Genomic DNA, 16,395 nt, shown 5'->3' on the forward strand with positions numbered 1-16,395 from the left:
ATGGTCAAGAGACTTGAAATAAATCATCTTTCAATGTAAGGTGGTGGAGGAAATGATACTTTTTAGAATTCCAGAAGAGCTCGTCATCAAGAGATAAGCTGCATGCAGAAGACCCCACTGCAATCCCTGGGAAAGCTCCGATTAGACTCACCCTGACACAGCAGTCCCTGAGACTAATGCATTCACAGTGCTTAATGCCTAAAGGTTAAAAATCAGATCAGGCGAACAAACTGCTAAATAAAATGTGTTCCACTCTCCAATCTTAACAACTGTATCTTTGAAATGGCAATATTTAAAAATACAGGGGACACGGGGTCGATCTCTGGTCTGAGAAGATCCCACATCATGGAGATAACTAAAGCCCATGATCTGCAACTACTGACCTCGCTCACCACAACTACAGAAGCCCGCGTGCCCCAGTGCCCTAGAGCCTGGTCTACACAGCAAGAGAAAGCACCACAATAAGAAGCCCACGTTCCGCAATGAGAGCGTTACCCGCCCCCCACCACAACCAGAGAAAGCCTGCATGCAGCAACAAAGACCCAGAACAACCAAACATAAATAAAAAAGTAAAAAAAGAGAATAACTTTTAAAAAATTAAAAATACATGGAAAGCTATAGTTTTATATGCCCAACGTAGTAAATTATCAAAGGTTACCAAGAATAACCTAAAGGTTACCAAGCTGTTAGAGCTCGTGTCTTGCAATTCAGCTGATGCATCAGGGATGTTTGGGAGAGTAATAAACTGAGCATCCTTTGTAAGTTATATTATATATTTATTTCATGAAATTTATTTTTTGTACTTTGTACCTTCATTTCAACAAAATTATTACACTAATGTGATTATCAACACTTTTCACATAATTGTGTTCCACAGATAGTAATGATGTAAAAGATTAAAAAACACCTTCTTATTATATCCCAAGTACAAAAAATTTGAATATAAATTATCAAAAAATAAAATAAGTGTAAAATAAGATAATTACTTTTCATAAATTTTCTAAGTACTTGTTTTAGTTCTAAAATACTTATTGTTAGGGACTTCCTTGTGGTCCAATGGCTAAGACTCCTGATCCCAATCCTGGGGGTGTGGGTTCAATTCCTGGTCAGGGAACTAGATTTCACATGCCAAAACTAAGAATTTGCATGCCACAACTAAAGATCTTACACACATGCTGCTACTAAGATGTGGCACAGCCAAATATTTTTTTTAATACTTAATGCTACTTGTTAGAGTTAAAGAGTGATACAATTAAATTTCATGAATATAAAAATTTTAGATGGAAAATAAATAAAGTCATGGAGAAGAAAATGGCAACCCACTCCAGTACTCTTGCCTGGAAAATCCCATGGATGGAGGAGCCTGGTAGGCTGCAGCCCATGGGGTCGCAAAGAGTTGGACATGACTCAGTGTCTTCCCTTTCACTTTTCACTTTCGTGCATTGGAGAAGGAAATGGCAACCCACTCCAGTGTTCTTGCCTGGAGAATCCCAGGGACGGGGGTGCCTGGTGGGCTGCCGTCTATGGGGTCACACAGAGTCGGACACGACTGAAGTGACTTAGCAGCAGCAGCAGCAGCAAATAAAGTCAAAACATGTATTGGGCTTTGAAAATTTAATTAAATCTTATTAACTATTTTTATTTTTTAAATGATGGGTATCAGAGGGTAAAATTTAAAGAAAAAATCTATGCTTTTCTAGAATAACACCCATGTTTGTCAAGAAGCAATATTACACTTCACATATATTCTGTATTTAGATGTATTTGATAAGTGAATTTTTTATACTGTTTACAATAGCTAGGACATAGAAGCAATCTAGATGTCCATTGACAGATGAATGGATAAGAAAGATGTGGTACATACACACAATGGAATATTACACAGCTATTAAAAAGAATGCACTTGAATCCACTCTAATGAGGTAGATGAAAATGCAGCTTATTATACAGAGTGAAGTAAGTCAGAAAGGAAAATATGAAATTTAGAAAGATGGTAACGATGACCCTATATGTGAGATAGCAAAAGAGATACAGATGTAAAGAACAGACTTTTAGACTCTGTGGGAGAAGGCGAGGGTGGGATGATCTGAGAGAATAGCACTGAAACATGTATATTACCATATATGAAATAGACTACCAGTCCAGGTTTGATGCATGAGACAGGGTGCTAAGGGACGGTGCACTGGGATGACCCTGAGGGATGGGATGGGGAGGGAGGTGGGAGAGGGGTTCAGGATGGGGAACACATGTACACCCATGGCTGATTCATGTCAGCATGAATGTATGGCAAAAACCACTACAATAGTGTAAAGTAATTAGCTTCCAATTGAAATAATTGGAAATTAATGAAAATTAATTTTAATTAATTAATTTTAATTAATGAAAACTAATTTTAAAAAATGCCTTTCATCTAGCACGTACAACCGTTTTGAATCCTGTGCTGTTTTGCTAATTTGTGAGTACCTCAATAACCTCAGATATACAGATGACACCACCCTTATGGCAGAAAGTGAAGAGGAACTAAAAAGCCTCTTGATGAAAGTGAAAGAGGAGAGTGAAAAAGTTGGCTTAAAGCTCAACATTCATAAAATGAAGATCATGGCATCTGGTCCCATCACTTCATGGGAAATAGATGGGGAGAGAGTGGAAACAGTGTCAGACTTTATTTTGGGGGGCTCCAAAATCACTGCAGATGGTGACTGCAGCCATGAAATTAAAAGACGCTTACACCTTGGAAGAAAAGTTATGACCAACCTAGATAGCACATTAAAAAGCAGAGACATTACTTTGCCAACAAAGGTCCATCTAGTCAAGGCTATGGTTTTTCCAGTGGTCATGTATGGATGTGAGAGTTGGACTGTGAAGAAAGCTGAGCGCCGAAGAATTGATGCTTTTGAACTGTGGTGTTGAAGAAGACTCTTGAGAGTCCCTTGGACTGCAAGGAGATCCAACCAGTCCATTCTGAAGGAGATCAGCCCTGGGATTTCTTGGGAAGGAATGATGCTAAAGTTGAAACTCCAGTACTTTAGCCACCTCATGCAAAGAGTTGACTCATTGGAAAAGACTCTGATGCTGGGACGGATTGGGGGCAGGAGGAGAAGGGGACGACAGAGGATGAGATGGCTGGATGGCATCACTGACTCGATGGACGTGAGTCTGAGTGAACTCTGGGAGTTGGTGATGGACAGGGAGGCCTGGCGTGCTGCGATTCATGGGCTCGCAAAGAGTCAGACACGACTGAGCGACTGAACTGAACTGAACTAGGACCCCAAATTAGAACACAAGAGAAACAGAAGGTAGAACTCAGCACTTCTGAGAAATAACTAATTAAGTAACAATCTGTTGCTATCTGAGAGGAAGAATTTGACAAATCAATCAGCTTGGCCTTTCTCTTCTCTAAATTGTCTCCTGCACACTAGGAAACATCTCTCTTTAATGTCTGCTCTTGACCAGCTCACACATTTCAAGACATGGTTCTTAGTCACCTTTTGTGTTGAGAACAAAGGATAAAAGCTAGAAACACTGAGGCATAACCAGGGTTGGTGGCTGTTAGAATTACAGGCTGCTCTCTGCCACCCTGAGCTCCAGATCCTGCGTGTTGATCCACTTCTGGTGTTCAGATGATTCATATCATCAGGGAAGTCTGGGGAAAATGATCAGGAAGAGTAATAATATTTAACAGAGTACTTTTTACATGGGTTTTCCATGCGGCTCAGTGGTAAAGAATCAGCCTTCAAATGCAGGAGACATAGGAGACATGGGTTCCTATCCCTGGGTCCACAAGATCCACTAAAGAAGGGTAAACAGCATCCCACTCCAGTATTCTTGCCCGGATAATCCCACAGACAGAGGAGCCTGGCAGGCTATACTCCATGGGGCCACAAAGAGTCAGACATGACTGAGCACAGGGTACAGACTTTATATAGTAGCTCAAACAACTGGAATTTGCAAAATTTATTGATGATTTTACTAAAGAAGTTATGATGAATATTATTATAAGACCACGTTAATTTTTTGTGCGTACAGAATTTATTTCCCTTATATTTTCATATTTTTTACATCTCAGTTATAGCTTTAAATGTTTAAAATATGTTTATTCGTATTATTAAAGATGATGCTGTTCAATTATTAATAAGATTCTAAAATATGGCAGAACATAGATTTCTTATATATGCAACAGGCTGGGGAAACATGACCTAATATAATAGAAACTTTGCAATCACACCCATTTAGACCAATTTTGCCACTAATCCCAGAGTGACATGCTTCTCTTTTGATGGCCTTTTTGCTAGAGGCAGCTCGGATCTTTTGTTATTTGATACACACACACATACACACACACACACACACACCCTGTCTCCACAGTTCTCCAAATTGAGTAACAACAGCAAGCAGAAGTCACAATGCCAACTTTGGCTTTACAAATTCACATAAAGACATGAGAAAATGTGTGCTGTGGATAATAATGTCAGAACAGGTGGGGCCAGTCAGGAACTGAGGTGTGTAAATGTTCAGCAACAGTATTAGAGATGACCGTCCAGGGAAACACTAAGAAAGTTTCTTTAGATTATTCCCAAACTCACTCTGGTGTCGACAGAATTCCGAAACTCCTCTTGTGACTTAATTTAGGTGTATAGCCATGTGGGACACTCTGTCACAGACTTTGCATGATGTGTAGCACTTGGCTTACCAAATGGAACCTCATCTTTTATCTGTCTACCAATGCCATCTCCAAATGTCACTTCATTTGTGTTTACTGGGAGAAGTTTTTCTTTTTCTTTCTTTCCCCCCAGATTTTGGTTACCAAACAGAAAATTTCCAAGTTCAAAACACCAGCTTCCTGCAAAGCCGTCCCCAGATCAATGTTCTGGCTGCAGTGTATTTCATCTAAAAGGTGCCTGCTGTTTCTTCCTGTCCTTAGATTATTTTGTTTGTTACAGGTCTGGTGTTCCCAGGGGATCTAGGGGCTGGTGGGAACGAAAGCAACAAGATGCCTTTACAAACATTCCCTGTTCTTTTGACCTTCAAGGGACCCGCTAGGAAATGGAAAGGCTTGCTCTGCTTCCTGAGAAAACTAACAAAAGGAATTTTCAGCTGGGTATTATTTTTGGGAAGTGTTCAGATTTCTCTAAGCTGACTTTTTCCCTCTAACAGAACATGAGTAAAGAAATCCAAAGATTATCTTGAAAATAGAGGCAATGCTATCCTGTCTCCCTGTGTGCTATAGCAATTAGATTATGATAGTGTATTTATTTGAGTAGGCCCTTTCTGCAGACACGGTCAAAACTTGAAATGTTGAGAGTATCTGATTTAAACTTAAAGGGCTTTGCTATGAATTAGAGGAAAAAAAGAAAGAAATTTCTAGATCTTTTGGACAAGATGGTGACTTTGAAGGCCAACATCTGATTCCATACCATCTCAAAGAAAGAGATGAAACATAAGTAAAAGAGTATCACCATTACAACCAGAAAAGGACATCACTGAAGATTTTCTATTGGACCATAGCCGATAGTCTGCGATGAAGGAAAAACAACTTGACTTTGACTCTCCTTCCCCACAGGAAGCAGAGTCCTGGAATAATTGGTGATTCTGGATCCCACTGACTCTTCTAATTAGAAAGAACAGAAAATTAAAGGTAAAAATTGGCCCCAAGTCATCACTCTGCTTGTAATCCCTTTTACCTTTAAAAAACAGTTGTGCATGAAGCCCAAGGTGACAAGTGACTACCCCATAAAGAAGGTGGTGGGGGGGACTGCCCCCCTGAGTTGGCGGCCACAACACAGGCTAGGCTCTACCTGGAACCTGGGGCCCCCAGGCTAGTCATAGAGTCATCAGAGAAAGCTGGCTCAAGTGCATCATCAAACATCTAGAATGACAATATCTGCTGATCAGTCTATAGCCCTGGAGCCCCTTTCTTCAACCCTTAGGCTGAAGATCAAAGAGGCTTTCAAATTAAGAAGAGTCTCAATGCTGCATCTGGGAGGGGTGGGGAGGATGAGAGAGAGTGCGAGCCAGAGAGTGCGCGTGAGTCCCAAGAGAATCACATAACCCATTTCAGGGCCTTATGGAATGTTTAGATAAATCTCTCAATTTTCAAAGGTTGAAAGGTAGGAAAAAACCAACATGGGAACTATGAAAACCTATTATAACACAAAGGGAAGGAACAAAGCACTCAAGAGGAAAACCACGCTATTGAGTAAGGTGAAGTGTAGAGTACTGAGGAGAACGAAATATTCCTTTTTGAGCTCAGTACATAATTTCTCACAGGGAATGAAAGGTCCTTGTTTGAGAACATATCTTGCAGAGCGTGACTGGCTTTGAAGAGGAAGCCTCCTAGGCATAGCCAAGATGGTCTGGTGAACAAAAAGATGGAGAGATAAGGAAATGAACCAGAAGTGGGAGGGGTTGGAGTAGATCAGAAGGGGCATGATGTGGGGAGAGTCTGAGGAGAAGAGCTAGAAGTTCAACAACCTCAAGGAGGAAATACGCACCAAGCAGAGAAAAGAAATCTGGAGGAAAGTTTAGATGACAACTCCATATGTGTCCAGATGTTGCAGTCACGGGCATCCTGACCCAGTAAGCAATGGGCATGCAAAGAGCCAACCCTCTAGAAAAGACCCTGAAGCTGGGAAAGATTGAGGGCTAAAGGAGAAGACGGCAGTAGAGGATGAGACGGTTAGACAGCGTCACCGACTCAATGGACATGAATCTGAGCAAACTCCAAGAGAGACAGTGAGGACAGGGGAGCCTGGCATACTGCAGTCCATGGGTCACAAAGAGTCCAGCGTGATTTAGAGACTGAATAACAACAATTTGGCAAAAGAAAGTTCTAAACTAGTCTCCCTAGAACTATACAGTCCAATATGGTAGCCATTAACCCCATGTGGCTATTTACATTTAAATTAAGTAAAATTTAATAAAATTGAAAATTCAATGCCTCAGTCACACCAGCCACATTTCAAGGGCTCAGTAGCCACCTGTGGCCAGTGGCTTCTATGTCAATGACTTAGATATAAAACATTTCTAGATCACAGAAAATTCTACTGAAATAGCCATGGTCTAGAAAAATCCCTTGGAGAAGCCAATGGCACCCCACTCCAGTACTCTTGCCTGGAAAATCCCATGGATGGAGGAGCCTGGTGGGCTTCAGTCCATGGGGTCGCTAAGAGTCGGACACGACTGGGCAACTTCACTTTCACTTTCATGCATTGGAGAAGGAAATGGCAACCCACTCCAGTGTTCTTGCCTGGAGAATCTCAGGGACGGGGGAGCCTGGTGGGCTGCCATCTATGGGGTCACACAGAGTTGGACACGACTCAAGTGACTTAGCAGCAGCAGCAGCAGAAAAATCCCTTATGCTTTCTCACCTAATAGAAATTAAAACAAAGGAAGCTATTTCTTAGGGTAACTATGTTATCCATGTGCAGAGATTATAAACATTCCTCTTCCTGGCGGGACACAGGGAAATTCCTTTGCTGTAAACTTTCTGTACTTAGTTGACTTTGGATACTTAGAGTTTTTGTCTTTTTTTAATCAGAATTTGCTTTAGGAAGGAAGACTAGAATTTTTTTTTTTTTTAATCTTCTATCTGACCTAGTCAGATAGGATTCTTTGCCAAGATTCTTTGAGACTTCTAATTTTTTTTTTTTTCTGGCCCTCTTGGGGGCATTCGGGATCTTAGTTCTCTGATCAGAGATTAAACCCTTGCTCCCTGCAGTGTGGCCAGAGAAGCCCCTGATTCTTCCAATCTTTTAAAAATCTATATATTTATTTATTTATTTTGGCTGCGTCTGGTCTTAGTTGAGGCACACAGGGTGTTCAATCTTTGTTGCAGCACTCGAACTTTAAGTTGCGGCATGCAAGCTCTTTAGTTTAGCATGTGGGGTCTAGTTCCCTGACCAGGGATTGAACCTGGACCCCCTGCATTGGAAGTGTGGAGTCTTAGCCGCTGGAGGACAAGGCAAGTCCAGTAATTCCAATTTTTCATCCAGTCTATTTAATCCAATCTATTTGGAGATCCTAGGAGTTGACTTGGTGGGCTTGCTTTCTGTGTCAACGCGGGTCACAGTATTTTCTCAGGCACCTTGCCTACTAGTTACTTTTCCAGGATGCCAAGAAGTTTGTTTCTTGTTTATCAGATATTGTGTTTAATCTGTGCTTCCCTGGTGGCTCAGAGGGTAAAGAATCTGCCTGCAATGCATGAGACCTAGGTTCAATCCCTGAGTTAGGAAGAGCCCCTGGGGAAGGGAATGGCTACCTATTTCAGTGTTTTATCTATTAGCTTGACAAAGATCACAGGGCTATTAGCACACATTGTAGGTCGATGTTGGAAGTAACTACAAATTGCTACAGCCTCTAATCTCTAGCAAACTGCCAGTGCTCCTGTACTTTGACTCAGCCATTCCTCTTCATGAAGTTTCCTTGCAGATATATTCATAGAGCATAAAATGATTGACGCACCAGGTTATTCCTTGCCATAGGATTTAGAAGCCTGGAAACAACCTCAATGTCCACAAATAGAGGCTTGCTTAAATAGGGTGTGCTATCCATATCATCGGAGAAGGCGATGGCAACCCACTCCAGTTCTCTTGCCTGGAAAATCCCATGGATGGAGGAGCCTGGTAGGCTGCAGTCCATGGGGTCTCTAAGAGTCAGACACGACTGAGCAACTTCACGACCGAGCGACTTCACTTTCATGCATTGGAGAAGGAAATGGCAACCCACTCCAGTGTTCTTGCCTGGAGAATCCCAGGGATGGCGGAGCCTGGTGGGCTGCCATCTATGGGGTCACACAGAGTCGGACACGACTGAAGCGACTTAGTAGTAGTAGTAGTATCCATATCATAGAATATTATGAAGCCATGCAAAAGGATGAAAAAGTAAACTTTCCTGGTGGTCCAGTGGTTAAGAATCTGCCTTGCAATGCAGGGGACACAGGTTTGATCCCTGGTCCAGGAGTATTCCACATACCTCAGGGCAACTAAGCCCAGGCACAACTACTGAAGCCCACATGCCCTAGAGCTGGTGCTCCGCAATAGGAGAAGCCTCTGCAATGAGAAGCCTGCACAATGAAACTAGAGAGTAACCCCAGCTCTCCCCAACTAGAGAAAAGCCCAAGCAGCAGCAAAGACCTAGCCCAGCCATGAATTAAAAAAAAAAAAAAAAAAAAAGGAAGGAAAGTCTCTTTATGCAGCAGTTGGGAACAATTTCCAAGATATATTGTTGGGTGAAAAATAGGCTCCTATTTTAAAAAAGAGGATGAAGTAAGGGAAGAATATGTGTAATTTCAAAATATGTACAGAGGATCTCTGGAAGTGAAAGGAAATGAGGGACTGCTGGGTTGGGAAGTGGGGGAAGGAGACTTTACTGACCAATAGACTACATGCCCTATGGTACCATTTGAGTGCTGTACCACATGGACCAATTGTCTGTTTAAAATATAAATTTAACACAAGTTGTTCCCCCGCTCCCGCCAAAGGACTACTTCATCTTTCATAGTTTTGGTTAACTGATGAATTTGAATTTACAATTAGAAAAATGGCTTGCATGTCTAGTAGCATGGCAGACTAGCTAACTACTGATTCTCCCACCAAGAACAGCTGATTATCACAGTGAAACAGGAACAATAGCATCTTGAATATATCTGTGAGCTGTCAGAAAGTTAGAAATCCTCAGGCTAGAAGCAAAGAAGAACCCTGAAGGCAGCTTGGACCCTGAGGGCTTTCCAAGAGGCTCTGGGGTCTGCAGAATGTGAGGATTTTAATAGGAGAGTCCCTCACAAATACAAAATCCCAAAAGTCCATACCATCAAGGTAAGATGAATTAAAAATGCCACCACACCGCCCGCAGTCTACAGGCAAATAGCCTATGTTAAATCTTGGCATGGAGAATAGTGAGGAACTCCTTCCCTTAACCCTACCCCTGAGAACTCTTAGGGCTTTCCAGGTGGCACTAGCGGTAAAGGTGTGAGTCCCTCAGTCGTGTCTGACTCTTTGCCACCCCATGGACTGTAGATGCCAGGTTCCTCTGTCCCAAGAACCTGCCTGCCAATGCAGGGGACATGGGTCAGGAAATTCCCTGGAGGAGGACATGGCAACCCACTCCTGTATTCTTGCCTGGAGAATCCCATGAGCAGAAGAGCCTGACGATCTTACAGTCCATAGAGTTGCAAAGAATCAGACATGGCTAAAGCAACTTAGCATGAATGCATGCATGCACAAGAAATTTTAAACCCAAGCTGGTTCTCACAAACGATTGCAGCCTGAATTTCAAAACCTCAAGCTGAAGATGTTCAGTTGTCCTTGGCAGACAGTGTTCTCCAGAGCCTGATAGAAACAAATACAGAATCTTTCTGAAAGAATTCGTGTTTGGGAATTTCCTAGTGGCCTAGAGGCTAGGATTCCAGGCTTTCAGTGTGGTGGCCTGGGTTCAATCCCTCACCGTGGAATTGAGATCCCACCAATGATGTGGCAAAAAGAAAAGAAAAGAAAAGCACTCACATTAATCTTTGGACTCAAAGAATTTCTGCAGATAGATTAGAAGAAAATTGAGAAGATCAATAAACACATAAGAAAACAAGGCATCAGAAACAGAAGCTTACAGGATACAAATGCAGAATCAGACTTGCAAAAACAATTGATGTTGACACAATCAGAGCTGGGAGATTCAAGAAATAAAAGGGACAGTTAAAACTCTGAGTAAAGAGCAACGGCTATTGAAAAAGAACCAAATAGAACTTGCTTAGTAAAACAGATTTACTTTATGCAGATAACCATCAATGCGAAGGTGGGACTTCCCTGGTGGTCCACTGACTAAGACTCTGAACTCCCCATGCAGGCAGCCCAGCCAGGTTCGATCCCCGGTCAGGGGACTAGATCCCACATGCCACAACTAAAAAGATCCTGCATGCTGCAGTTAAGAGCAGCCACACACACACACACACACACACACACAAACCCCGAGGTCTGTCTTCCTCACAAAGCCTATAAAGCATGTGCCGTGCCCACCAGAGACCTGTGTGTGGCAAGTATTGATTGTTGCTTACCCAGCAGACCTCAGCTTTAATGAGGTTATCAGGTGGTGGTAGATTCAGGAGAAGCTGGCTTCCTCTCAAGCCCCAGAGGCGGAATCCTGATTGTTCAGAATCTAAGCAAATCATAGTTGTCTGTTCCCTTTGCCTGCCATTGACAGCCAAGGGCATATGAAGCCATTCCAGGCATGAAGATGTGAGAGGAAGCCTGCTGAGGACTTTGGGGAAGTTCTTTGCTCCTGAAGAGAGGTGAATGGCAAGAATTAGCCTTTTTCTAACTCTAGTCATGGTGACTTAGCAGCAGCAGCAGCAGCAGTCATGATGTCTGTAGTGTGAAGCATGGAGCTGCAGCAGCCATATCAGGACCATAAGGGGAGCTGACCTATGACATTGACGGGGGAGAGGCCAGTACATTGAGGATGAGTGGCAAGAGCTGAGGTGCTTGATGACCCAATTTTGCTGTTAAGTTCACCAAGTCTGACACCACCTGACCTCCAAAATCCTTCTTCTGTGAATATACTTATCATTATCGTTCAAGACATTTTGAGTTGAGCTTTCAGTGACTTACTGCAGAAAGCTTCTTGACCAACACACCAGACTCTGATGCTGCAAAGCACACCTAGGCCAGCAGGTCGAATTCGGAAATGGGCAGCAAGGGCTCAGTTCACGACCCGCTGGCAGTTCGCCTGGAACTTCTGGAAAACTCTGATTGGCCGCCTAGTAGCTTACAGAGGGACAAGGGTGTGGGGGCAATGGGATGTGTTTTGGCACTTAGGACTGAAGAGGAGTACCTGTTTTACACCAAGAGTTAAGCTTTGACGTCACTGATTTAGTTACTCATTACAAGTCTGTAGCGGCTAGGCAAGCTGGAAGGACAAACAGGAGTGTGGAACAACACTGTGGGTCCGTGTGTCGTCTGAGTTCCCTCCCTCCCACCGTCACCAGCCCCCTTTTTGGTGCCATAACCACCCCTCTCTTCAGTTACAGTCCCTCTCCCTGGCTTTTTGACAGGAGGTAGAATGATGCTCCTTCTAAAGGTTTGTGTGTGGGCTGCGTCCAGTCCCGTGCGTACCTTCAGAACTAAGGAATAAGGCTGAACTCTAAGACAGCCCCATCCTGCCTTGGGGGTGAACTCTCTTCCCTAGCCCTGTCCTTTTGCTCAACACATTCACTCTGAACCTAAAGGTGCGCCGGAATTCCTTTATAGGAATTTATGGATTCGCCTCCCAAAGCCATTCATTCTAAAGGCATGGGAGGAGGTCACTCTACTCTGTTATGCCTCTATGATCTTGCACATACTATTAACTCTTCTTCTATAACCTGACAGACTCATACTTATTCTTCAAGATCAACTTAAACATCATCTCTTCCACGAAGCTACCATAATTCCCAATCTCCCTTCTCACCAGTACCCCTTGTTTTTGTCTTGTTTAGTTTTGGTAATTTTTGGCTGCTCTGGGTCTTTGGTGTGGTGCAACGTCTTCTCATTGTGGTGGCTTCTTTTGTTGCAGGGCCACCTGCAATAAAGTAGTGATTCATGCTGCAATATAGGTGAACCTTGAAGACATCATAAAACTGCATATTACAGGATTCCATTTATATGAAATGTTCAGAATAGGCAAATTCATGAAGACAGGAAGCAGATTAGCAGTTGCCTAAGAGAAGGCAACGGCACCCCACTCCAGTGGGCTGCAGTCCATGGGGTCACTAAGAGTCGGGCACGATTGTGCGACTTCACTTTCACTTTTCACTTTCATGCATTGGAGAAGGAAATGGCAACCCACTCCAGTATTCTTGCCTGGAGAATCCCAGGGACGGGGGAGTCTGATGGGCTGCCGTCTCTGGGGTCGCACAGAGTCGGACACGACTGAAGCGACTTAGCAGCAGCAGCAGCAGGACTACAGGAAGTAGATGCCTAGGAAGAGGAGTTAGTGACTGCTGATGGGCATGGTGTTTCTTTTTAGGATGATGACAGTAATCTAAAACTATGGCATTAGTTGCACAATTCTTTTTCTTGGCCATGTTTTGCAGTTTGTGGGATCTTAATTCCCTGACCAGGAATTGAGCCCAGGTCCTTGGCACTGAAAACATGAAGTCCTAACCACTGGGCAACCAGGGAATTCCCTACAATTCTTGAATATAGTAAAAACCATTGAGCTGCACACTATAAATAGGTGAATTGCATGGTATATTAATTATATGTCAGTAAAGCTGTATTGGAGAAGGCAGTGGCACCCCACTCCAGCACTCATGCCTGGCAAATCCCATGGACAGAGGAGCCTGGTAGGCTGCAGTCCACGGGGTCGCTAAGAGTCGGACACGACTGAGCAACTTCACTTTCGCTTTTCACTTTCATGCATTGGAGAAGGAAAGGGCAACCCACTCCAGTGTTCTTGCCTGGAGAATCCCAAGGACGGCAGAGCCTGGTGGGCTGCCATCTATGGGGTTGCACAGAGTCAGACACGACTGAAGTGACTTAGCAGCTTAGCAAAGCTGTTTTATTTATTAGATAGGTAGACAAACCCCAAACAGAGGCAGCAGAGAGCCTTCCCTCTGCTTCCAAGGCAGGGATTTATCTCCTGTTTGCCTTTAATCTGTTTATCTCCCTGTTGACTGGAATCCACCCAGCCAGCAAACTCATGTTTGCTCTCTGGGAACATCCCTCGGGTGTGCCAGGCCTGGGGCCTGACTTTTCTCTGCAGTCCTTGCCAACTAGGTCAGTGTCAGGGAAGGCAAGCAGCCCAGGCTGGCCCTGTGGAGAATGTGTGACAACACGAGGGCGTGGGAAGCAGTCCGAGAGCCCCTGCACAGAACAGGTTCCCCTGGAGAGCATGCTGGAGTCCTTGCTTCTGGTCGAAGCTGCCTGTTGCTGAGCCAGGAGGCGAAGCCAGATACAAGTGTGGGACTAAAAACAGGAAAGCCCTTCCCCAGGGCAGGGACAGATTCTGGAGAGGCATTATGGTGAAAAGGAAGGGAACAAACACAACCCAGCACGGCCTGCTGAAGGCTCTGTGCTATTTGCTTTACCTAAGCCGTGTCCAACCCTTGAGACCCCATGAACTGTGGCCTGCCAGGCTCTTCTGTCCATAGGATTCTCCTGGCAAGAATACTGGAGTGGGTTGCCATTTCCATCTCCAGGGGATCTTCACAGCCCAGGAATTGAACCCAGGTCTCCCGCGTTGCAGGCAGATTCTTTTACCAACTGTGCTATGAGGGAAGCCCCATTTGCTTTACCTACTGATCTCTAATTCTTCCAATGACCTTGTGAGGGGTGAAGGAGAGAATTTTTTTTATTCCTGTTTTACAAACGATGGGACTCAAGTTCAGAGAGGTTAGGTAACTTGTCTAAAGTTGTATGACTAGAAGTATGTGAGCCAGATTCCACTCTTAAGAAAAAGAAAATTCCAACCAGTTATACACCCCACAATAGTGGACTGGTTTAATTAATTATGCTTCATTCATACAGTGGGACACTATGCTGCTGCTGCTGCTGCTAAGTCGATTCAGTCGTGTCCGACTCTGTGCAACCCCATAGATGGCAGCCCATCAGGCTCCCCCGTCCCTGGGATTCTCCAGGCAAGAACACTGGAGTGGGTTGCCATTTCCTCCTCCAATACATGAAAGTGAAAAGTGAAAGTAAAGTCGCTCAGTCGTGTCCGACTCTTAGCGACCCCATGGACTGCAACCTACCAGGCTCCTCCATCCATGGGATTTTCCAGGCAAGAGTACTGGAGTGGGTTGCCATTGCCTTCTCCAGTGGGACACTATAGAGAAGCTAAAAAGAAGTAAGCATGCATTCAATACTCATACGGAATGATCATCATGATGTATTTATCTTCATTTATTTATTTGGCTGCACTGGGTCTCAGTTGCAGCCCTCAGGATCTTTTGCTGCAGTGCCTAGCCCGGGTGGCATTAGTGATAAAGAACCCGCCTGCCAATGCAGCTGCTGCTGCTGCTGTTGCTAAGTTGCATCAGTCGTGTCCGACTTTGTGTGACCCCATAGACAGCAGCCCACCAGGCTCCTCTGTCCACAGGATTCTCCAGGCAAGAATACTGGTGTGGGTTGTTATTTCCTTCTCCAATGCACGTATGCATTCTAAGTCTCTTCAGTAGTGTCCGACTCTGTGCAACCCTATGGACAGCAGCCCACCAGGCTCCTCTGTACACAGGATTCTCTAGGCAAAAATATTAGATTGGGTTGCCATTTCCTTCTCCACTGCCAATGCAGAAGACATGAGAGATGCAGGTTCGATCCCTGGGTCTGGAAGATCCCCTGGAGGAGGGCATGGCAACCCACGCCAGTGTTCTTGCCTTGAGAATCTCATGGACAGAGGAGCCCTGCAGGCAGGCTACAGTCGATAGGGTCACAAAGATTTGGACACGACAGAAGCAACTTCTCACACACACACACACACACACACGGCCTCTCTACTTGTGGCACGCAGGCTTAGCTTCTCTGAGGTATGTGGGATCTTAATTCCCTGAAGTGAAGTGAAGTGAAGTTGCTCAGTCGTGTCCGACTCTTTGTGACCCCGTGGACTGTAGCTTACCAGGCTCCTCAATCCACGGAATTCTCTAAGCAAGAATACTGGAGTGGGTTGCCATTTCCTTCTCCAGGGGATCTTCCCAACCCAGGGATTGAACCTGGGTCTCCAGCATTACAGGCAGACACTTTACCGTCTGAGCCACCAGGGAAGCCTTAATTCCCTGACCCAGGATCAAATCCACATCCCCTGCATTGCAAGGCAGATTCTTAACCACTGGACCACCAGGGAAGCCCCATAAGGCTTTTGTTTTTTGTTTCTATTCTTCTAGAAATATTTTAGTTGTGTCTCTGTAAGAAGATAAAATCTCTTGTAATCCATCAATTCTACTTAATTGGATGTATCTCAATTTTCCTAAAACAGGGTACAGCCTCAACAAAACACACCTGTGGGCAGGATTCAATCCACCTGCAGTGTCAACCAGGATGCTGCCAGTATGGGCTCCAGTTGGGGAAACCCTGAGGGGGAGCAGTAAGGTCCTAAAAAGATCAACAATTGAACATTAAGTTCAAATGCGTTTACATGGCAACTGCAATCTGATTAGGTTTGTCTGGCATCTGGTATTGACCTGGAGTGTTAGGTTTTTTTGGTGTCTTGTCTAATTAGACAGATATTTAACCGAGCATGTAAATATGCTTTTTTTTTTTTTCAACCATAAAGACTGTTTCTTGATTGGGAAAATATCTGGTAAGCATAGTAATATGATTTCTGTGTAGGTAAGCAATTTCCTCTATACTAAACCCAGGAAGATGAAAATACCCAGGAATACCGTACCATTCACAGGGCATACTGATTGGATGTTAAGCTTCTTTTAGCATC

At 44.0% G+C, this 16,395-nt stretch overlaps 1 non-coding gene across 1 annotated transcript; it reads right to left on the bottom strand.

The window, feature by feature from the left end:
* Positions 1–15,655: 15,655 nt before the first annotated feature.
* On the bottom strand, positions 15,656–15,727 carry TRNAY-GUA. Its single transcript has one exon. It is a non-coding gene; the product is annotated as a tRNA-Tyr (tRNA).
* Between the last annotated feature and the right edge of the window lie 668 nt (positions 15,728–16,395).

This window comes from Bubalus bubalis, chromosome 3 (genome assembly GCF_019923935.1).
Source record: "Bubalus bubalis isolate 160015118507 breed Murrah chromosome 3, NDDB_SH_1, whole genome shotgun sequence".
Taxonomy (NCBI): Eukaryota; Metazoa; Chordata; class Mammalia; order Artiodactyla; family Bovidae; genus Bubalus; species Bubalus bubalis.